Source organism: Gorilla gorilla, chromosome 5 (genome assembly GCF_029281585.2).
Source record: "Gorilla gorilla gorilla isolate KB3781 chromosome 5, NHGRI_mGorGor1-v2.1_pri, whole genome shotgun sequence".
Taxonomy (NCBI): Eukaryota; Metazoa; Chordata; class Mammalia; order Primates; family Hominidae; genus Gorilla; species Gorilla gorilla.
In genome coordinates, this window is record NC_073229.2 from 124,264,544 (window position 1) to 124,288,255 (window position 23,712).

The window sequence follows — 23,712 nt, forward strand, 5'->3', positions numbered from 1 at the left end:
CTGGTCTTGCACTCTTGATCTCGGGTGATCCGCCTGCCTCAGCCTCCCAAAGCGCTGGGATTACAGGCATGAGCCACCGCGCCCGGCCCCGGGGGGAAGCTTTTTAATGGAGTGACAGAATGAATATATTTCTCAACTGCCAGTTTTTTAACTCTGTATTCTTTTTTTTGGGACTTAAAACTACGCTATCAACTTGGTTTATTTGAAATAAAATTTTTTTTGACTTTTTAGAGGTTAAGTAGTTTAAATGACTCTGTTTCCTTTTTCAATGTAACTTGGAAAACAAAAACAAATACAAACAAAACAAAACAAAACAAAAACCTGAGCAGATTCTTTCAGAACATCCCTCAAGCAAATTTAGGTACTACAGACACCACACCAAAACGCACTATTTAAACGACAAAATGTGCTAAGGTTAATAATCAGTGTAAACAGAGTCTTGAAATGGAAATAGAATAATCAAATGAATACAACAGGATGATCTTTACTGTGTGGTTGTTCACAGGGTGATTTCTGGTGTTAGACTCCAGGTGTTTGAATTCTGATCTGGCATCCACTACTGTACAATTCTGGGCTAGTTAAATCCCTGTAAGTGTCAGGGTGAAATGGAATAACAAGGACTTCCTGAATGGGCTGGGAGGACTAAATGAGATGATGTATCTAATGCATCTAACATGGTACTTTGTTTATAGTTACCATTATTCTATTATTGCTTTTTAAGGTTAGTGATATACACATTCATATGGTTAACTGTTTATCTTGAAATCCTCATAATTCTAGAAGTCTGTATTGGCAGCTACACTATGTCATATTTTATTTCTGTTTTCAGATGAAGAAGAAAGACAGAATGGATAACAATTTATTTGGTCATTGAGTTAAATATTAAAATATTTTAAAAGTATCTGATATTGGGGCATAACACAATTTGGAATATGAGTCAGTATTCATTATATCTTGTGACTAAATTTGTCAAGAAGCTCAACAATTGCATTTTTCCCTTTCCTTTTTTTTTAGTTTTGCAGAATAAGCTGATCATTTTGCTTTTTAAGTGTCATTTGATAGGAATATGTCTATACTATACTTCTGGCAAAAATTTACCCTCTCTTTTATGGTAAAATATATTCAATTCAGCCAACTACTTTGTGGCCAAACCATCTCTCTGTACTCACCAGACAAATGTTGAATCAGAAAACAGAATGGCCATATTACAAGTCCTTGGCTCAATAAAAATAAACCAAGCCAAAAAAAAGGCAAAGGCAAAGAAATTTCTGTGAGAGTTGATTGGATTTATTTCAGCTAATTTTGCATTCGTTTCACAATCATTTTTACATTCTACACTATAGAAATAAAAATGATTAATTCTGAAAAATCTTGCTCTGTGAAGGGGCTGATGATGGGCACCCACTGCATGGGCCTTCCACAGTGGCCCAGGGCTCTCTAGCAATGCCACTGTTAATTGTTGGTGGCTCTCAACCACTTTCCAGCAAGTACCTCTTTTTCCTTTCTCCTGTTTTCTATCTCATTCCTCTACATTCCTTAATCAATAAGTATTTCCTAAATGCAAGAGACCAGCTCCTGTCATCAAAAAGCTTATTATTGAATAGATGTGCCTTGCAGTGATCCTGATGGACTCCTTCATGCGGCTGTCATTCTCCAATCAAAATGGTTTGCGACCCATCAAGTTTATCTACATTTTATGGGTCAATTAAGTGCCTACTGGGTAGCACTTTTGTAGTATGAGAATCAGCAACGAGAGAGAGCATATTTTTTCATGATTACATTTTCTGGAGGGAAAACTTAAAAGATGCCATTTTATTTTCCTATATGTAAAACTGTGTTTCCAATGGAAATGAATTTAGCAATCCAAGAGAGCTTTTGTAACTGCCAATAGAGTTCCAGGTTGCTTGGCAATGCAAATAAAGATCAGAAACCATCCCCACCCAACAAAATGAAAAACAACAAAAACAAAAACAAACCAAGAAACCCCATATGTGTATCATTCCAGAGATGCACAGTTGAAAGGAGCCCAGAATAAAGCTTTGAATGAGAAACAAAAAAATGTGAGGGCAACACATGAAATGTGTTTCATTTTTTTAAAGCAAAAACAAAATAAACAAAAACCAAGTTGTTAATGTATTATTTCCCATCAGAAGGGAAAATACCAATAATGGGTTTGAGGGTTGTGGTGCCAAGTTCTCTAGGGTTATAAACTAGACTGATGCAAAGCAGATGAAATTTCATCTGCGGCTTACAAATGAAAGCTTTTTAATGGGGAAATGGAACATTTCTGCCCCATAGATGTGCTGAGACCTCAGGTTCAATAGAAGTTCAAGTCCTCTTTTTCTCAGCATGCCAGAAGCAGGCACCTTGGTGAACATCAGGCTAAAGAATTCATGGAGAATGCACTAAAGGGTTAATGGAAAGGGCTTCTAAAAACCAAGGAATACCCCCCCCCCAAAAAAAACCCAAATTAACAGTCTACTGTTTAAGATTATTTTTTAAAAATATATCAACCTAATGTACAAAGAACTAAAGCTTTAGCAAAGGGGACCAGTCAATAAAGAACACCTTTGGTGATACGTCACGTTGTCTTTTCATCTGTAAATGATAATGAATTTGGCAACCATTTTGCCCCTTGTTGCAAATTTAAGAATAGCATCCCATCCATTCCTAATTCCTGTTTTCTGAGCAGGATTTTTAGAGCGCTGTTGTCCTAACATACAGAATTAATGTTGAAAGAATTGGTAGAGTTCGGGAGAGTTGGAGAGGTTAGGGTTTTATAATTATTTTTCTTCGATTATGTCTATCTTTTAAGTTATTTACTCATTTCATGTCAATTTCAACCTCGAGGAAATAAAAACCTTTTTTCTTTCTCTAGGCATTCTATATTGTTCATGGGAAGTGGAACTGTGTAAAAGGCTCATGTGAGTCTAAGCAGTTACCAGTGAGGAGAGTACAAAAGGACACCTCACCCCAGTGCCTGTGGCATCTGACACTAAAACATATGGCTGAAAAATGTAAAGTGCCATCAGTTACCAGGCTGCTTGTCTCCCTGTTCTGTGATATCCCAAACCAGAGAGCTTGGTTTCTTTACAGAATAGAATGATTACTACCACTAGTCTGCCCTTGCTTGGTAAAGGCAAAACTCCAAATGGGCAGAAAAAATCCTCCAGGTGGCAGCACCTTCATAGCTTTCAAATCCTCCTCTAGTGTGTTTTTAATTAGAACTAAAAATATAGTAACTACCAAAACCCAATTGATCCAGGAATAAACATCTATATGGTACCTCCAGTCTGGAACTAGTCAAGATGTATTAAATTATTAATGATCTCTTCCAGCTTCTGACTATTGCTTGTTTTGACTTACATATTTAAATACTCCCTTGTAAGTAAATATGAAAGTTTATAGACTTAAAACAACATAGAGTTATAAGAATGAGGTCATAACCTGTGACTTCTGGATTAATGTAATTCATTGTGTCTGCTTGTTTCTCATTACCAACTAGCATTTCCAGTCCTTCATATCAGCCATGTTGTGCTGTTGTGACCATTGCTCTAATTTCTATGTCCTTATGCTTAAGCAAGAAACCATTACAGAAGCTTTGAGCCAAGGTAATAACAATAAAAAAGTGTTTTTAAGCCAGAAGCAGAAGGGGAGAAGGGAGTAACAGACATTCAGAAGGCTGGCGAAAGGTGAGCAGGACTTCCCCGGCAGAAAGAGCTTATTGTGTTTAGGGAAAATGGCATGGTGTTCTTCGAAAAGTCCTTTTTATTTTTGGCCTTAGCAAATGAACCTATGAAAAGCATTTACTAATTGGACATACAGTCAGATCAACCAGCAATCTTTCTGTAATGAAAGAAAATATAGGAAAGGTTAGCACTTTCCACAAACCCTAATCAGTCTCCTCTTTCTGTATTTGTCGTTGAATGTCTCCACAACATCAAAAACAACTAGATGAAAAAGGAAATATTCAAAAGCTTGCTGGCTCTTCTACATACCAGTTTGATTTTTTAAAAACTGTATATGCTGAATTAAATGAACTGACTTTGAGTAGCCATCATGTCAATGTTGTGTAGTCTCCGAGAAAGTTAAGCCTATTTGAAGATGCTTATGATGTTCTTGTCTATCAATATTTTAGTCACCTAGACTCAGAACCTGAGATTTACTTATTAGTCACCCATTCAAACACCATCCGCTGAATATTCACTGTGGCAGACACGATGCTGGGACCTGATCTTCAGCACTTCATTTTCTTCAAACTCTGTCAGATCGGTCCTTGCCTCATGTTTTCAGTTTTATTTTTTCTTTCTGATTCCGTGGACTCTACCCTAGACCTTAATCACTTAATGGGTATATTACTGTGAACACCGTCCTCTAAATTTTCATGTTTGCAGATGCTCTTTCTTTGAGTCTATTCTACTTGCTACTGCTCCCAACTGGCATGATTCATTTCACTGATTGAAAAACCTACCATGACTATTTGTTTATAAGATCAATTGAAAAATTCCTGTTTCTAGGATTAAAACTTCTTATCATCTGGCCCCTCCTAATGGGGACCTCATCTCTCAAGGGTTTTCACTGCCTCCCATCATCTGCCATGTTCTCTTGCCCTCTGACATTTCACTCAGGATGGCCTCCCTACCCTCTTGCCAAATTCAAGGTCTCCCTTAACATCCCTTCTCTCTTCATCGCAATATCTACCACCAGCATCTATTATTTCTACTCCATATTCTACCTTGTCTTTCTTTCTTTTTTTTTTTTTTTTTGGTATTTATTGTTTTTTCAACAAGATTACATTCCTATTGTTGAGGGACTTTTCCTTAGTTTGGCTAAAGACGGGGTCCTTGTCACGTGACCACAAAAGATTAGGCTCCCAGACAATTTGAAGGGTGAGAATAATGGGATTTGTTGGGTGAAAAGGAAAAAAAAAACAAGAAACAAAAAATAGGGAAACATGAATTCTCCACAAGGCTGGGGTCCTGCTAGTGTGCTTCCTGCCTCACAGTTTGAATTCCAGTTTCCACCCAGGAAGAGGAGGGGCCAGGCTCCTCCCCACTGCAAATAGCGCGAACTTCTGTGGCTCCGCCCAAGTGCGCACTCCTCCCAGTGCACAGGCTGGTTGGAGTTTCTGTGGGGACCACTTCCCACCTGGCTGTCTCACTATAAAAAACATCCCCTGAATCCTGTACTCATTTCTTATCACTCACTCTGTTCAACACATAGTAGGTGGCCAAAAATACTGAACCAAGAAATGCTTATTAAGTTGAATGTTTTCTCTATGCAAACTGGTCAACTAATACATGCCCGTCATGGTCATCAGCCCCCAAAGCAGCACTTCTCAGAAAGACTAAATGTCATTCTATTCATAAAAAGAAAAGATTCAATTTAACAATGTTCCTAGCATGTACTAGGAAATGTTGAATCCTCTCATTTTTTAAAAGCCACCTTTAGAGAATTACATGATTGCTAATGTAACAGAAAAAGCTTATATTTGATTTTCATTTGAAACAAAAAGGTCAGGTTACTGCAACATTTTCTCTGTTGTGATGACATGTTTAATACAGGACAGTTTGACCTCTTATTCTATCTTAATACTTTTCTTTTCTCTAATAACACGGTGTCTATAATGGTGAATTATGATATTTAGAAATGTTTTGAAAACTTCCTCGAGTCAAGTGAGTAATTCTGACCACGGAAGATGTTTTTCTGCACTAAAATAAAGGATTGCAAGGCAGTTGCCCTTTGCCATCATCCCAGTTGACTTTGAAGAGCATAGTGACATAGCAAACATGCTTTCCTTCATAGGACTTGTTAAATGTGTGTCTTGCCCATATCTGAGCGTCTCCATTACTGATATTGCCTCAGCCCCTTGAGACTCTGGAAAAAGAGGATGATTTGGGTTAGTATTTCCAGCTTCACAGGCAGTATTTGCTTTAGAGACACATTTATTTCTGAATGTGTCTCCTGAAGAAAAAAATGGCACAATTTTATGACTTAGGAAAAACACAGGATATTTAGAAACCAACCTTTTAAAGAGTGTTTGTTCTAATACCACTTCTGCTTGTTGATATATTCTCTAACTTGGTATAACTGCCCTTAATTCCAAACAGCCTTCAAATTTGCAAAGATTTTCTTCTACTGACTAAGAAGTTAACGGGTATTGATTTCCTGGTACTGCACAGGGATTTACAAATGTGGTCCACAGTAAAAGGCAGGAAAACCTCTCAGCAGCAAAGGCTAAAACCCCAAGAAAGGGGAATTGCCCATGGCTTCTGTCATTGGCTATTGACACTTCCAGCCACTGCCCCAATTCCATTTTTCTACCATCTTGACCAAATAGTCTGTTTGGCATAACTAGTATATTCCATGTCTTCTCGGCATTAACACACAGGAAAAACGTGGCAACCTGAATTTTCTAACTATTATGAAAATTATATCTTATTTGGTGAGCTTTAATGAAACACTTGCACTGGAATTCAGAGTACACCAGATAGGAAGGGCTTTCCTCCCCCATCTGCACCTTCTTTGTTGGGGCTGGGGAAAAGGTCTGGCTCATTCCTCTCCTTGAGCGTTGCCTATGTCAAACCAGAGCAACAGAAATAGACATTTGACACAGCAGAGAAAAGGGGCCATACAATAATAACACCCTAGCATTATGTTGAAAGAAGTAGTCTATACTACAAGAGGCAGAAGTGTGTTTACCTAATAAACATTTTACTTCAAAGGAACTGAAGAACTTAAAGCCCTCCCACTTTCCCTCACTCTCCCTGGCTCTATGAGAAGAAGGTGAGGAATCTAGATAGAAAAACATGATTGGAATCCAGTACCTTGGAATGGGGCTAGAGGAATGAAAGTGTAGTCAGACAAAAGGGATGGAGATGGGAAAAAAAGAGAGTAGAGAATCCTTGACAACGAGCCGAGGTGACATCAGTATAGCATGATAAGCAATTTCAGAGGAAAAAAAAAGGGTTGTTCTGCTCCATCCTCTGGTCTAGATGTATGCTTGATTAAGTAGCATATTATTTCCTTTTTGATAATATGTCTTTTATCCCTTTAAAACATTAGGCTATAGAAAATATACACACAAAAAAGGAACAGAATTCCTGCAGTGGCAGTTCACTAGAAGACAGTTCATAAATGAAACACAAGTATTTTCTACAGATGCATCTGAGCAATAGTGCACTCATACTCTTCCTCCTTTTTTTCCTAATATCATTATTCAGTACTCAGTGCCTTACACAGCCTATTTTAGAAGTTCTCTGCTCTATTTTACCCACTTCCATAATGGCTGTAGATACAAGCTGAGAGATCAGAAAAGGTGTGTGCTGGGGAGAGTAGCAAAGGGCCTGTCCCTTCTTTCCTATCTACTTCTGCCTTACTGTTAGTCTGCATGCTCAAAGCCTACAGATTTTGTAAAGCTTTTCAAGGTGCAGAAGTTATATGTACTATCTTATAAAATGTTTATTTAAGAAAACATTTTAAAAACTCTCATTCATATGGGCTGTAGGCTGCTTGAGCAGAGGGGCAAATTAAAAAGTAGAAAACACAACAGAAAAACAGACTGGTAGAAAACCAGAAACAGCCTTCTGCAGAAGGAACTGATGGTTCTGAAGTCTTTCCTGGCTCTTTTTCACTCACTGGGGGCCTGAATTGGTTTCTGATGTCCGTCTAAATTAACCCCTTGTTACTGAAAGTCAAGACCCATTTGTAGGAGTCAAAAAGTTGTTCTCCTGAAATCCTGGTGCCATGCAGCTATGCAGGAGCAGGCCAGAGTTTCTAGTGAGGTGAGAACATTGATTTCCCTGCTGCTCACACAACTCTTTTTCACACTCCAGAAAAACCTGCCAGAAAACATGTTGGTGCTCAGAATCAAGTGACTGAATTAGAGTTACCATGAAACCTTATGTATTTTTATGTCACTTGCTATCATTGATGTAAACAGAGAAAAAGCTAAGAGGAGAGGAAGTTAGATGTCATTCTAGGTTGAATCATAATACATGAAGAATGATCAAAGATGATCTATGAGGGATCTGCACATGCCTGTGCCTTGGAAAGTTTACTCATGCCTCGGGCTCCAAGTACAACAGTAGTTCTTTAAGCCCCTGAGCCCAGGACCCCAGCTCGGCAGCTCCTCTGAGAACCTACACCCTGGAAACTGGTACAGCCGTGGCTACCTGTGGGCCATGTCAGATCTGGTGCCAAGAGGCATCCCCTTGGCTAGAATTTTCCATTGTGAAAAAAAAACCCAACCAATCTCTACCACAAAGGATCCCAACAGCTCATGCTACCATTGCTGCTGTCACAAACACCTGCAATCTTTGCCAGGACTGACTTCAGCTGATAAAGCTGTACAGAGATTACACTGCTGCAGCTGCCCACTCAGAACCAAAGCTGCTGCACTCCCGTCCAACCAATAACCTCACACCCACCTGCAGGTAAAAGTTTTCACCACTGAACCCAGACTGTAAAGTCTGGAAAATGTGACTACTCCATCAAATGCACAGACATCAAATGCAAGGCCATAAGAACCACGAAAAAGCAAGGAAGCATGACACCACTAAAAGAACACTGTAATATTTTTAGTAATTGATCCCAAAGAAATAAAGATCTGAAATTGCCTGAAAAGGAATCCAAAATAATTATATTCTCCACAATTTTTGAAATTCTATTCTCTTCTATATCTCTCTTTCTAACTGCAACTGTTCCAACCAGCAGGGCAGATGAGGACAGAATAGATAAACAGTAACTGTGTGGTGAGTTGCTGTTGCATAATTAAAAACAGTCTTTTCCTAGGTTGTGCTGCAAAAACATTTTGTAGGCTAGAAAAGTATTTATTAACTACCAACTCTGTGTATAGATTGGCGATAGACACTGAGGATACCAAAAAGACCAAAGGAACAGGTTCTGTCTTTGAAGATCTTAAAATTTAGCTGGGGGTGATAAACATATAAACAAAACTAGAGGTCAGTTCAAAGCAATTCACAAAACTGTAGCCTGTGCAATGTGTTTCATAGCCTATAAGCAAGCTTTGTAATGGCTCCAGTCAATGAAGGATGGAGAAACGTGCTTCATAGTTACCTAGTGTCTTTTGCTAGTGCCCAGCTCTAGGTGTCAGGTGTAGTAACACACTCTTTGAATATGTCCCTGGAATATTTCACTTATATTGCATATCCATAGCATGTCCACATACCACCTGTATGTCTTGCACCTCTTTATAAAATCTAACCCTCTTCTGAGTTTCCATAATACATTGGAAGCCCATCAAAAGGAGAGAGACTTTCTCTGCCCTGGTGTTCATATATCAAGTCTTGCACATGGAAGTTAAGATGGAAACTCTGCAGCCAGACTGCCTGGTTCTAGTTCTCATTAACTGCGTGAAATCAGGGAAAATTATTAATTTCCCCATGCCTCAGTTTTCTCACCTGTAAAATGAGGATAATAATAGTATCCACCTCTCAGGCTGTTATGAATATTAATTTAGTTAATGTATATAAAAGCACTTTGAGCTGGCCTGGCTAATAGCTGACAATGCCTGTTAGCTTGTTTTATTATTTTCCCTTTCTTCAACAGCAAGATAATTCTCTAACTTTTGGAATGACTATATATTTTTAAATTGTATTCTGTCATTCCTTCTTTTACAATATCTCCATCATTGCAGAGAATTTATTTACCATATATCATGTTCTAGCCATGCTGTGGGAAATCAAAAACAGGGTCTTCCGTGGGACATTTCCTCTCCATTCCTATGACCACCGATATCAAATCTGGGCCACTGTAATCAGATCAGTTTCTCTAATACCTATCTCTAATGAAGCCATCCTACTCAAGCCTCTATACTATTTCCTAATGACCACTAGCTTGAGCTTGAACACTGGTTATGTGTCTTTCTCCATGGATTCCACCTCTTTTTGCTTCACTCTGATGACAATTTTCCTCCAGTCCAACTTCCTTGGTTGTCAGTGGAGACACCATGCTTCTTTTATTCTTGTGCCTTTATTCTCAATTAGATTCTAATTTTTTTTATTGGTAAACAATGATATTATGAAAAGAACACAGGCTTTGCACTGAGACCTGGCTCTGGCACTACACAGCATGGCAGTTAGCTAACTTGTCTGAGCCCCTGTTACTTCATCTATAAAAGAGAAAACGTCTAGCACAGTGGTGGGCATATAGTAAATGTGAGTTTCCCTCGTTTTTCTGTCATCTCCAGCTTCTATTAGAATGCTGAGTGATAAACAGGTGTGTTGGCTAAACACTCAAGGAGTATGTAATTGCATAACCAAAGAAATTCATCTAAAAGTTGCTTCCTTAGCTCCACTTTCTCATTGAGGCTATGGGAAATGAAGAAACCTTCCCTCTTTTGTTAGAATCACAGCCTCTGTTTAACACTTCCTCTATACTATTACTAGGACAAGAACTGCAGTCTGGATTTTTCCAGCAATTCCTCCTGTAATTTTTATTTCTGATGTCTCAGATGGAGCACACATACTGCCAGAACTTCAACATCAGCTTTGGAGGATATCCAAAAGGCCTTTTTTTTTTTCTTTTTTTCTTTTTAGTAACCAGGACTCCATGCTGCTGCACAAATTGCCTGGCAGGAGGGATATGGTGCATGAGAGTCCAAATCTTCCAGATGGAGAACAAGGTGCTGCCTGGCTTTCCATGGGCTTGCAGAGTGGACCTCTATGGCCAGATTGGATATGATGCTGCAGCTCAGTGGTGAGTTGGCAACTACAGTGTGAGAGGATCGGCTTAAATTATTAATGGTTGAGGCTGTGTGTGGTGGCTCACACCTGTAATCCCAGCACTTTGGGAGGCCAAGTGGGTAGATCACTTGATGCCAGGAGTTCAGGACCAGCCTGGTCAACATGGCAAGATCCTGTCTCTAATAAAAATACAAAGTTAGCCGGGCTTGGTGGCAAGTGCCTGCAGTCCCAGCTACTCAGGAGGCTGAAGCAGGAGAATGGCCTGAACCAGGGAGGTGGAGGTTGCAGTGAGTCCAGTTGATGCCACTGCACTCCAGCCTGGGCAAAGGAGTGAGACTGTTGTCTCAAAAAAAAAAAAAAAAAAAAAAAGGGTTCCTGTGAGCAGCCCCAAAAGAGTCCAGGGAGTTTAATCTTGCGTTGCTATGGTGTTGAGCCTAGAAAACTTACCTAGAAAATTCGAGGGCTTGTTTGTGCCAGAAATTCTAGGAGAAATATCTTTCTTAGATGTATTTACATGAGCTGAAAAACCAGATATGAGGCTAAAAGGAACAATTAGAATCATTATTTGAATAAAATTATTAAATATTATATTAAAGAGATGCACAGTAAGTTTCAGCATAGATTAATGTGAAATATTTTTGGCACTCTACCTTATTTAAAAAACGATGGAAAGTATTACTGAACAACATGACACATAGATGAATCTTAATGGGTTAGTTATTCTTGTGTTAGTCTTACTTGAAGATACTGAGAATAAATGAGAGAACTCCTGATGTTTTACTCTAGATTTATTATTCTGCAGGTGATGTTGTCTGGTTTAATATAACCTAAATTTAGGGTCATACCATTCACAGCGGGAGAATATATAAGCATTTTCTTCCTTTCTTTTTCTTTCTTTCTTTTCTCTTCATTTCTTTCTTTTTTGAATTTTGTGACAAATTTTCTATTTTGTGACAAAAGGAGATTCATGAATAATTGTGGGAACGTATTATTGAATGACAAAGTCAAGAGCTATAGAACCTTGGACAACAGGATATCCTTTCCAAGAAGTTTTTAAAAAGCAATTAAACAAAATATCATTTAGGCATAAATGTGATTAAAACCACATTTTAAAAAGCATGGGGATCGTAGATAAAGACAAGGTTCAGGATAGTGGCTCCTGTGCATTGGAGGCAGGGGAACTGGAACACATAGGCTAATCTATTTAAGTTACTGGCAATGTTCTAGTGTTTGTGTCAGGCAGTGTGTTCACAAGGGTTCCTTGTGTTTATAAATAAATAAAATGTTTTTAAAATGTGACTATGCATGAACCAATAGATAATGTGTCTCAAAGTAAGAATTTAGATCAGTCCAATTTGGTACACCTGAGGTTCATTTTAAACAACTTTTTTTTTTCAAAAATAAAATAATTTTGGAGGAAAGAATTACACTTTTCAAACTTTTTTTAAAGGTTTCAGACTTTTAAAAGTTTGAAAAAAAAGTTTAAAAAGTTTAAAAAAAGTTTAAGTTTTTTTTAAAGGTTTTCAAACTTTTTTTTAAAGGTTTCAGATTTAGGTACATACATTTTTATCACTACAGCTAAAATCATATAAATTAGGTAAGGGATAATTTCCCCGAAAGCAACCAGACCTGGAACCATACACTGTGGTGGGAGGCAGAGGAGGAGAAGGAAGGGACTGGAAGAGAGAAGTGGAGACTAAATTAAGAAAGAAATGGAGGGTCATTCCATCTGTAGATGAAGGGTCCATCTGTAGAGATGGAAAAATGTCCAGAATATAAAGTCATGAATCAAAAAAACCTATTGGCTGACTGTGACCTCATTGGCAGGGCCATTACATAAGACATGAATATGCAACTATCTATTGAACATCTATTATGCTAGATATGAGATACAGTTACACACCTCAAAGAGGCTTACAGCCTGAAGGTAAAAGGCCTAGCAGATTCTCAGCTTCAAAGAAACCATTATCTTACCTCATCTGAGTAAAGAAATTAGGGAATAAATGGGGAGAAGATCAGGGTACCTGTTTTGTATAAATACACTGGACATAAGTGTGGGAAACTTGATTCAATTTCCCGTAGTAAACCCACCACATTTCCCCCCCTCCCCGATAGTCACAGGACTTCCTTCCTTATAATTTGGTAGCAGAGAACTTGGTAATAAGGATGATAGAAAGCTCTTTGAAATGGGTACTTTCCCCTTCGTATCTACAGGACTCATTTAATTCACATTCTTGGTTGCCTGCTCCATGCAAGGCAAACAGGCATTGAATTAGCAATGAAGACAGTTTTTCCCCCGTCCCCCCGGATAAGACAGTCGCCTAAAGCAGTTTTAAAAATTGAGCCTGTCCGATTTTATTCCACCCAGTCATGGCATACCTCTTGTGAATATTTAGGTTTGCTTTTGATTTGTGATGCCTCGCTAGGAGCATCTGTCCTCGCCACTTGTGGGCACCCTCCCCCTTTATTTTGTAATATATATTACTTAGGATTGGGACTGAAGGACATCTGTAAGCAGCATGTTTCTGTTCATATACAACAACTTTACTGGAACTGCAATCTGTTTTGCAGTAAAACTTACTTTCTGGTATTTACTGACTTCTTTAGTCTGAACACCAATTCTAGTAATTAGGCTGAAACCATGACATGATTGATTTAGAGAGGCTGGTGTTAGCTACTTACATCAGCGCATTCTAGGGACTTTCCATGAAATAATTTTACTGCAAACTGCCATCACCTTATAGTAGGTGAAAAACAATGTCCATAGAAGCCCTCTGACGTACTTCCAACTTTGATTATTCATGGTAATGAAGGCTAGGCAGACAGCCCTGCAATTCCCAGTGGAACATCAAGTTAAACGCTGATGGCCTAGGAATCATGGCAGCCCCTTGGTCAGTACGCCCAGGGGCCAGTTTGGCATTCATTAGTGGTACTTTCTGCACTTTTCCTTGGATGGGAGTTTAGCATACCACCTACTCAACAACCCATCTATCTCTATTGACCTCAAATGATGCTGGGACTCCAAAATCACCCCAAGAACCACCTGGAGTTCCAGCTCTTAGGCAACGTAGCTTATCTTCTCTGTGGAGACATACTAGCAGCCCTGGCATTCAATTACGGGGGTAGCCTGCCTTCATCCCCTTCCTACAGCCTTTCTCTGAGTGTAAGTAAGGCAGAGCCACTGGTAAAGAAGGCTCCACCGGAGTCGAGGGAGCAGCTGGCCAGGTGTAGAACGTGCTGTGTGAGGTGGGGGCTCAAAGGAGAAGGGACCCAGCAGGCAGAGGAGGCAGGTGTTCCATTCCAAAGGGGCCAGGCTGCTGACTGTGTCCCTGTGGGGACTCCGGTGTGGAGAAAGTACTTTCTCTTGCTCTCACTTCTTATTTTGTAGTGCAACAAAACAATATCACAGTCCAGGACATGGCGCTAGTCACTTATTTAAGAATTCTTATTTTGTTTTTTTTGTTTTTTGTAAAGTCACTAAGAAGGGATTATGTCCCAGAGTGGGTTGGATGTTGAAAATAACTCAGTAGCTTCAGCGAAGAGATTGAATCTGGGAGTAAATAACACGCTAAGAGATGGTCTTAGATTTCCAAGAAAAATTGGGAAAACCCTTCTTCAAGTAAAAGCTGATGGGAAACATTCTATTAATTAGTGTAAATGAACAATGTAGTTTGGATCACTTGTAATATATCAGCAATGCCATATACATTTAATAACACATATAAAACAGGCATGTTTTATAGTTATTATTTGATCCTAAAATGGTCCTGTTGGGTACTATTGACCAGGTAAAGCAAAACATGAACATCAAAGAAGTTGTATGACTTGTCCATGAAAAAAAATTTCGTGTAGCTAAGGAGAATGGCGAGGAAAGGCAATGCTATATGATGGAAAGTGCTCAGGTTAAGGATAAGAAGGTCTGCTTTCTAATTCAAATGGACTAACTGATTTTCCAACAGTAAACAAGAAAATCACTTACTTGCTCAAGAAATTCCTCACTCCGAATGTGATGGAGTTTGAGAGGATTAGTTGTTATCATCGTTAACTTCTCTTTTGATTCTCCGTCTCCCCACCATTGGAGAGTTCTTTAAAATATTAAGTCTCAGACTCCAGATTTCACTGGAGTACTAATTAATTAATTAATATTAATCTGTGTACTGGGCCCTCAACCATTGCCATTTGTTTGTTTGCTTGCTGGTTTGTTTGTTTCTCAGCTGTCTATGTGGTTCTATGCTGCAGCCAGCATTGAGAGCCCTTGAATTAGATTATTTCTGAGGTGACATCTAGCTTTTACATTCTAAATTAATTTATTTTCCAAGCCCCCTATTTAGGGCCAGGTGTTTTGAAGTCCATTTGCGTCTCGTTGCTTTACCTATCACAATGTGAAAACTTGATGAGAAGCTAAATGGAGTTGTTTACTCACAAGAGCAAAGATGGGATAGAAATATGTGCATCATAATCTTGCCCCTCCCATGCTGTTTCCTTTGATATCCCAAAGGCCCATGGAAATGTTAGTCTAATGGAAAGAAAGAACTCAGTTGTATAAGAAGAAAACAGTAAATTTTCATTGAAACATAATTTCGATTTAAGGAAATGATAAAAGAGAAGAAACAACTATTCTTTTTCAGTTCTAATTATCAAAAAATTGCTGGCAAGAATAACCATCTTTTAAAAAAGAAATACTACAACTTAAAATAGTTCATCTTGTCAAAAAAAGAAATGATACTAATTCTCATATCCTTGGTATCCACAAGGTACTGGTTCCAGGACCCTCTGCAGATACCCAAATCTGTAAATGCTCAAGGCCCTTATATAAAATAGCATAGTAAATGCATATAACCTACACGTATCCTCCTGCATACTTTAAATCATCTCTAGATTACTTATAATACCTAATACAATGGAAATGCTATGTCAATAGTTGTCATACTATATTGTTTAAATCTGTATAATTTTTTATTGTACTGTTACTATGTATATTGTTGTGGGTTTTTAAAAAATATTTTTCATCAATGGTTGGCTGAACCTACAGATGCAGAACCCATAGATATGGAGCGCTGACTGTACTTGTTTTTTCAATAAGAAACAAATAGTAATTTTAAGCTATATAAATTTGATTTACAATTGATTGAAGATCCTAAAGGCCCAGGAAATATTTCACTTTTGTACTTTTCCTCGGCACACTAATATTAACTATCTGGCATTATTTGTTAGATATCATCTAGCCAGTGTTTGGAATAATGAAATCTACATTGCATTTTGACTTAATGTCTATTTTAATTCTGATATAGGTGTAGCCATCCCTGTTTTCATTTATTATTTGCATAGAACATCTTTTTACTTTCAGCCTACATGTGTCCCTAAATCTAAAACAAGTCTCTTGTAGACATATAGTTGAGTCTTGTTTTTTTTTTTTTTATTCATTCAGCAACTCTATCTCTTTTGATTTGGGTGGTTAATACATTGACATTTAAAGTAATTATTGACAGGAGGGACTTACTATTGTCATTTTGTTAGTTATTTTCTGTTGATCTTGCAGTTCTTTTGTTCTTCTTTTCCTCTCCTGCTATCTTACTTTGTGCTTTACTGATTTTTTTAAAATAATAATGTGTTTTGATTTCTTTCTCTTTCTTCCCTGTAGCTTCTTTTTTGGAGACAGGGTCTTGCTCTGTCACCCAGGCTGGAGTGCAGTGATGCAATCGTAGCTCACAACAGCCTCAAACTCCTGGGCTAAAGTTATCTTCTTGCCTCAGCCTCCCAAGTATCTGGGACTATAGGGGTACACAACCATGCCTGGCTAATTTTTTTAAAAAAATTATTTTGTAGAAATGAGCTCTCACTATATTGCCTCAGGCTAATCTCAAACTCGTGGTCTCAAATCATCCTCTGCCTTGGGCTCACAAAGTGCTGGGATTAGAGGCATGAGCCGTCTCTCCCAGCCTTCCTGTTATCTTCTATAGGTATTTTCTTTGTGGTTACCATGAGGCTAGATAGAACATCTTACAGTTGTACCAGTCTATTTTAAACTGATAATAACTTAACTACTGTCACACAAAAAAATTCTACTTTTACTTCTCCAACCACTCACACTTTATGTTATTTATGTCACAATTTACATCTTTTATGTTGTGTATACATTGAAAAAATTTGGTAGTTTTTCTTTTATAGTTATTCTTAATACTTTTGTCTTTTAACATTTATACTACAGGTGATTTATATACCACCTGTACAGTATTATAATATTCTGTATTTATCTATGTATTTACTTGTACCAGTGGGTTTTATACTTTCATATGCTCTTGTGATACTGTTTAGCATCATTTTGTTGCAATTTAAAGAATTCCCTTTAGTATTTCTTGAGATGCAAGTTTAGTGGAGATAAACTTCAGCTTTTGTTTGTCTGGGAAAGTCTTTCCCTCTCCTTCATTTCTGAAAGACAGTTTGCTGGTTATAGTATTCTTGGTTGATGTTTTGTCATTTTTTTCCAGCATTATTTTCTTTATTATTCTCCTCTCTTCTGGCCTGCAAGCCTTCATCTGAGAAGTTCACTGATGGTCTGATAGAGGATCTCTTGCATGTGACAAATCACTTTTCTCTTGCTGCTTTGAAAATTCCTTGTCTTTGATGTTTGGCAATTTGATAATAATGTATTTTGGTGTAGATTTAATCCTATTTGGGTCTTTTAGACTTAATGAAACTGCAGTTCCATATATCTCCCAAGATTTGGGAAGTTTTCAAGATTATTTCTTTAAATAAACTTTCTACCCCTTTCTCGCTCTCCTTCTAAAATTTACATAGTACATAAACTAGTTTGCTAGAAGGTGTCTCATAGGTCCTTAGATTTTCTTTACTATTTTTTCTTTCTGTTTCTCTAAATAGATAATTTCAAATGGCCCATATTTTTAAATCACTTCTTCTGTTTAATCAAGTCTACAATTTAATTTGCTGAATTTTTCAGTTTAGATATTAGGTATTGTATTCTTCAGCTCTAGAATTTCTATTTGGTTCTTTTTTATGGTTTTATTTCTTTGTTGATAGTCTCATTTTGTTCATGTATAATTTTCCTGATTTTATTTAGTTGTCTGTGCTGTCCTGTAACACACTGAGCTTCTTTAAGATGATTAATTTGAATTCTTTGTCCGGCAATTCATATATCTCTATTTCTTTATGGTCAGTTGTTACACATTTATTTTGTTCCTTGATTGTGTCATACTTTGCTAATTTTTGGTGCTTTTTGTAGTTTTTGTTGATGCCTGCACATTTGAAGAAATAGCCACCTCCTCTAATCTTTAAAGACTGGCTTCAGTAGGAAAAGATCTTCACCAGTAAACCCGGTTAAAGATTCTAGGAGCCTCCCAAACCTTCTCTATAGATGTGCATTGCATTCTCTACTTCTCTGTCTTCCTCCTGAGGGATAAATTGTAGTGTTGTGCACCTTCTCTCAATTGCAAGGAACGATGCTGGCCATGGTAAGCTGCCAACCCCTTTTCCCTAGGGCAGTGCAATAAAAGACCAGGGCATTGGATGCATGCTTCACTCTTCTCCCTCATCTTCTGGGAGAGAAATATTAGGATTGTATGCCTTCTCCCAGTCCTGCAGAACCATGCTGGCTGCAGTAAGCTGTCTACCCCATGTTTTTTGTTCTTAGCTGTCCCCAGGTGTTAAAACTATGCTGTGGTTTCTTTAGCACTCTGAGTGAGGTAGAACAGAAACAGGTCTCTCAGCACCCCAAAAGACTGAGAATGTTGGGTGCATACTCCTTTCTTTCCCTCCAAGAGAGGAGTCATGGGCTGAAGCAATCTTTCTTGACACTGAACTGTGCCTGAGGAAGGAAGTGATGTGAGTAAAGCGAAATTGCTCTTTTGCCTAGTTCAGTGTGGTATTTTGGTTTTATGTGAATCTGAGTGACTGCAACTTCTTAAGTGAATTTTGAACTTCTCATAAAGATATTTGGATTCATATATCATTGTTAAATTGGTGTTTCTGTGGCAGGATGAGGGCTAACAATTCCTATTCTGCCATCTTGTTGACAGCACTCCAAACCTACATTGTATTTTAAAGCTAGCATATAATTTGCTAGTCAGAAGGCAGCTCTTTTTGTGCTGTATGTTTAACATATAGTAATGACACAGATACTAGTAAGTGTGTTTTAAGCAGGAAACAATAAATCAGTGTTTCTTACATTTATTTTTGGAACACTTCTTCCAAGAGGAGAGGAAATGATTCTCTGTCGAAATAATTGTGGAAAACACTTGAATAAAGTTATGCAGGTTACTTTACAGCAAGTTTATTCAGCCCATAATATACTAATAGGCCTTGGATATCTCCAAAGGTGAGTATGCAGTGCAGCATTCTCCAAAGTCATCTCATCCCAGAACCATTTTTATGTGGAGCATCCTATGAACTAGGCATTTTTAGAACAACCTTGGAAAACAATAGACTAGAGAGAGAAAGATGTACCAGTTCTATCATTTATATTGAATTTTGCTATTGTAAAGCATTTATGTTGAATTTTCTTGTTGATTTTTTGCATAAGATAATGAAGATGACAGCAGAGTAAATCATTCTTTCTCTACTTCTAGTATATTGAATGTGTTCTACAAAAACTCTCAGTAGTGATAACCTTAAATACCTGTTTGACAACAAAGATATCATGAAGGTAAAACAAAGCAAGAAGAAAAAAGAGCACAGTTTCAGAAAGAATAATGGATGCATTAAAGTAAGTCATTTGCTGAGGGGCAGATAAGTCAGTGGTATGTTACAGTCAGAAATAATGTACCATGAGAAGACTGAAAGGACACTCAAACACTTGCTTAATTTGGGTAATGATGATTATTTATTCGAAGAATGCTCTATGTCTACATTAACTATAAAACTGTTTTTAGTTATGAAAAATATATTCACAAAACTAAATTGAAACTCAATTTTGTTTTGATAACATTACCAGTTTAATTAACACATTCACAAATGATGAAATTATGGGCAGCATATTTTAAATTAAGATTGCTAACCTAAATTTCAAGAAATAGAGACAATTTATGCTTGTTCAGAATTCAGAAAAAGCATTTAAAACTAGATTATGTTATTGCATGAAACTTTTTCCCCACTCATGGTGAACAGAGTTCTTCCCTAGGGTTGGGAATAACAAGGATGAATGAAATCTTCAGATAATTCAAAAGCTTAATTTTAGTTCACAGTTCCAATTTCCTTCTCTAGTAAATCATATCACTACTGCTAAAAACTAGAAAACATGACTAATTTTAGTTTAGTTATTTTTCCAACTCCTGCTCACACATTAATTTAATGAGCAATGAGAGTTCATAAAGCATAGCACAGGAGAGAGAAGAGGGGAAAAAAAGAACATCAGGAAAAAAATAGTCTACTGGCTGGGTAATCACTTCTTAAATTAATGAAGAAAGCACTGGCAAAATTGGAATTCAAAACAATGCTGACAGAGTGAAAAGCCTCTTTTAATGGTATTGTTAAGATACCTACTGAAAGAGTGACCACTTTTTATTTACAGACCCAGGCTGTTTGGAAAACGTGCATATGCACACTACTTAAAGTAAGGGAAGCAACCAGTGTACATGTTGTTGGTAATGACATTCTGTGGTAGGATTTTTGGACTATTCCTTATCTTAAACAAAAGGGATTAAAGGATTCCAGAAGAGCAGTCTGGACCCATATTGCCAAGCACCAAGTAAGTCTACAGCAATTGCCACTGAATGGATGAAAGAATGACAAAATGAAGAAATGGCAGAAAGAGGGGATGCTGCCTTTGATATTAGTTCTTATTTTATGCCCTAGTTGTTCATTTGTGCCTAATTTCTTTTTAATTTTGTGAACTGCCTAATATGTTATTTCCCCTAGGCCTAGTATCTTTTCCCCTGTCCCCTATTTTGCCTTGCTCTTGCCCCCTACTGATGGACTTCCCTGATGCCAACTGCCTTCCCAAATACCTGGTTTCCAAGTTTTGCCTACTCTTGGATCCTCTTTTATACTGTGACTTCTCTCATCTCCCTGACTACCATATGTAGGGCCAATGAAATCTGTAGCTACTGATTTCCTGCACACTCATCTGTTTTCTTTTCCACTTCCTTCCTGTTGGGTCTGGCTCCACGGTCTATCTCCCTGTCTCCAGTTTATCTGCCCTACCACTCTGGAGTAACCTGAGGGCGTACATGGTTGCCTCAAGGTATGTCCATGGATGTGAACCTATTTAAACAACTAGATATTTTTAAGTAAATATTAATTGCATCAATACTATCAGTCCAAGTTTGTGGACATACTCATAATCCATGAAAAGACTCCTCACATATGGCCAGACGAGGACTATAACTGTTGGGGGAGCTCTATGTGATTCCAAGTTCCCAGAGGTTCTAGCTTCAACTATCTGGTGTGAAGATTCTCATGCACAGTCAGGCTCAGGAACCACAGGCTGTGTGTCATATTTTTTACACTGAACTGGCTTCTGAACACCAGCTGTGATTCATCTGACTAAAGCAGCTTGGATAGATAGCAGTGCTGTGCTGTAGTTTCTGTTATTTCTTACTTCAGATATTCTCTTACATGTTAGACTTTTGGAAGATTTTTAAAAAGAATCCAACTTTTTTTTTTTTTTTTTTTTTTTTGAGACGGAGTCTGACTCTGTCACCCAGGCTAGAGTATAGTGGTGCAATCTTGGCTCACTGCAACCTCTGCCTCCCAGGTTCAAGCAATTCTCTGCCCCAGCCTCCTGAGTAGCTGGGATTACAGGCGTGCGCCACCACGCCCGGCTAATATTTTTGTATTTTTAGTAGAGACAAGGGTTTCACCATCTTGGCCAGGCTGGTCTTGAACTCCTGACCTCGTGATCCACCCGCCTCAGCTTCCCAAAGTGCCGGGATTACAGACATAAGCCACCATGCCCAGCCTAGAATCCAACTTTTTAATGGAGAATTGTAGAAAACAGCATGGAGATCCCTTTAAAAAATTAAAAATACAATTACCATATGATCCATTCCACTTTTATGTGTATTCCCAAAAGAATTAAAAGCAGGATCTCAAAGAGAGATTTTTACACCCATATCCACAGTGACATTATTTACAATAGCCAAAAATGGAAGCAAGGCAAGTGTCCACTTATGGATAAATGGATAACTAAAACGTGATGTGTGTGTGTGTGTGTGTGTGTGTGTGAGAGAGAGAGAGAGAGAGATGGAATATTACATATATAATATATATACAAAATATTCTCTCTATATAATCACTATTCAGCCTTTAAAAAGAAGGAAATCCTGACACATGTTATAATATTAATGAACCTTGAAGTCATTATGCTAAGTGAAATAAGCCAGCACAAAAAGACAAATACTGTATGATTTCACTTATATGTGGTGCTTATAATAGTCAGATTCATAGAATTTGATATTAGAATTATGGTTCCCAGGGGCTGGGAGGAAAGGGGAATAGGGAGTTATTGTTTAATGGGTATAGAGTTTCAGTTTTGCAGAATGAAAAAAGTTCTGAAGATGGATAGTAGTGATAATTACATAACAATATGAATATACTTAATACCACTGAACTTTACGTGTAAAGTTGGTTAAGATGGTCAGTTTTGGTCCTGAGAACGTGAGTCCACGCGTCTGGTTGCCCGTGAGTCCAGCCTTAGCCCAAGCAGCTTTCAGTCATGGCCTCCGTAATCGCGCGCATGGCATAGCCCGCCCCTGACTTCAAGGCCACCACCGTGGTGGATGGATAGTGCTTTCAAAGAAGTGAAGCTGTAGGACTACAAAGAGAAATACATGGTCCTGTTTTTCTACCCTCTGCACTTCACTTTTGTGTGCCCCACGGAGATCATCGCGTTCAGCAACCATGCCGAGGACTTCCGCAAGCTGGGCTGCGAAGTGCTGGGCATCTCAGTGGACTCTCAGTTCACCCACCTGGCTTGGATCAACAACCCCCAGAGGGAGGGAGACTTGGGCCCCCTGAACATCCCCCTGCTTGCTGAGGTGACCAGTGGCTTGTCTGAGGATTACGCCGTGCTGAAAACAGATGCGGGCATTGCCTACAGGGGCCGCTTTATCAAAGATGGCAAGGGTGTCCTTCCCAGATCACTGTTAATGATTTGCCTGTGGGACGCTCCGTGGATGAGGCTCTGCAGCTGGTCCAGGCCTTCCAGTACGCAGAAGAGCACGCGGAAGTTTGTCCCGCTGGCTGGAAGCCTGGCACTGACACGATTAAGCCCAACGTGGGTGACAGCAAGGAAAATTTATCCAAACACAATTAGGCTGGCTGACGGATAGTGAGCTTGTGCCCTTACCTAGGTGCCTGTGCTGGCTGCCCACCAGTGCCGCCACCTGGGTGCCCTGTGCTGACCCAGGAAAGGCCAGACCTGCCCCTCCAAAGTCCACAGTCTGGGACCCTGGAAGGCTAGACCAAGGCCGTCTCATGCCTCCACCTGGGAACTAGTGAATAGTGATGCCCTCCTACAAGCCCACCCAGCCGCACACAGGCCTAGAGTTGACCAGTAAAGTATAAGCGACAGAAAAAAAAAAAGGTCGATATTCTGTTATGTATGTTTTAGCATAATTTTAAATATCTTTCTTGGTCTTTGGTTTCTAATTCCAAGATACCATGATGCAATAGATACAGTTTGAAAAGTCAAAATGAACTTTTTTTCTTTTCCTTTTTTTTTTTTTTTTTTTTGAGACAGAGTCTCACTCTGTTGCCCAGGCTGGAGTGCAGTGGCGGGATCTCAGCTCACTGCAAGCTCTGCCTCCCAGGTTCATGCCATTCTCCTGCCTCAGCCTCCCGAGTAGCTGGGACTACAGGCGCCCGCCACCACACCGGCTAATTTTTTGTATTTTTAGTAGAGACGGGGTTTCATCTTGTTAGCCAGGATGGTCTCGATCTCCTGACCTCGTGATCTGCCCACCTCGGCCTCCCAAAGTGCTGGGATTACAGGTGTGAGCCACCGTGCTTGGCTCCAAAATGAACTTTCTAAGCTAGAGTAAAAATATTGTTG

The 23,712-nt window shown here is 38.7% G+C and overlaps 1 pseudogene; it reads left to right on the plus strand.

Moving 5' to 3' along the window:
- The first annotated feature begins 22,374 nt into the window (after positions 1 to 22,374).
- Positions 22,375 to 22,974, plus strand: LOC101131830 (peroxiredoxin-2-like; annotated as a pseudogene).
- The last annotated feature ends 738 nt before the right edge of the window (positions 22,975 to 23,712 follow it).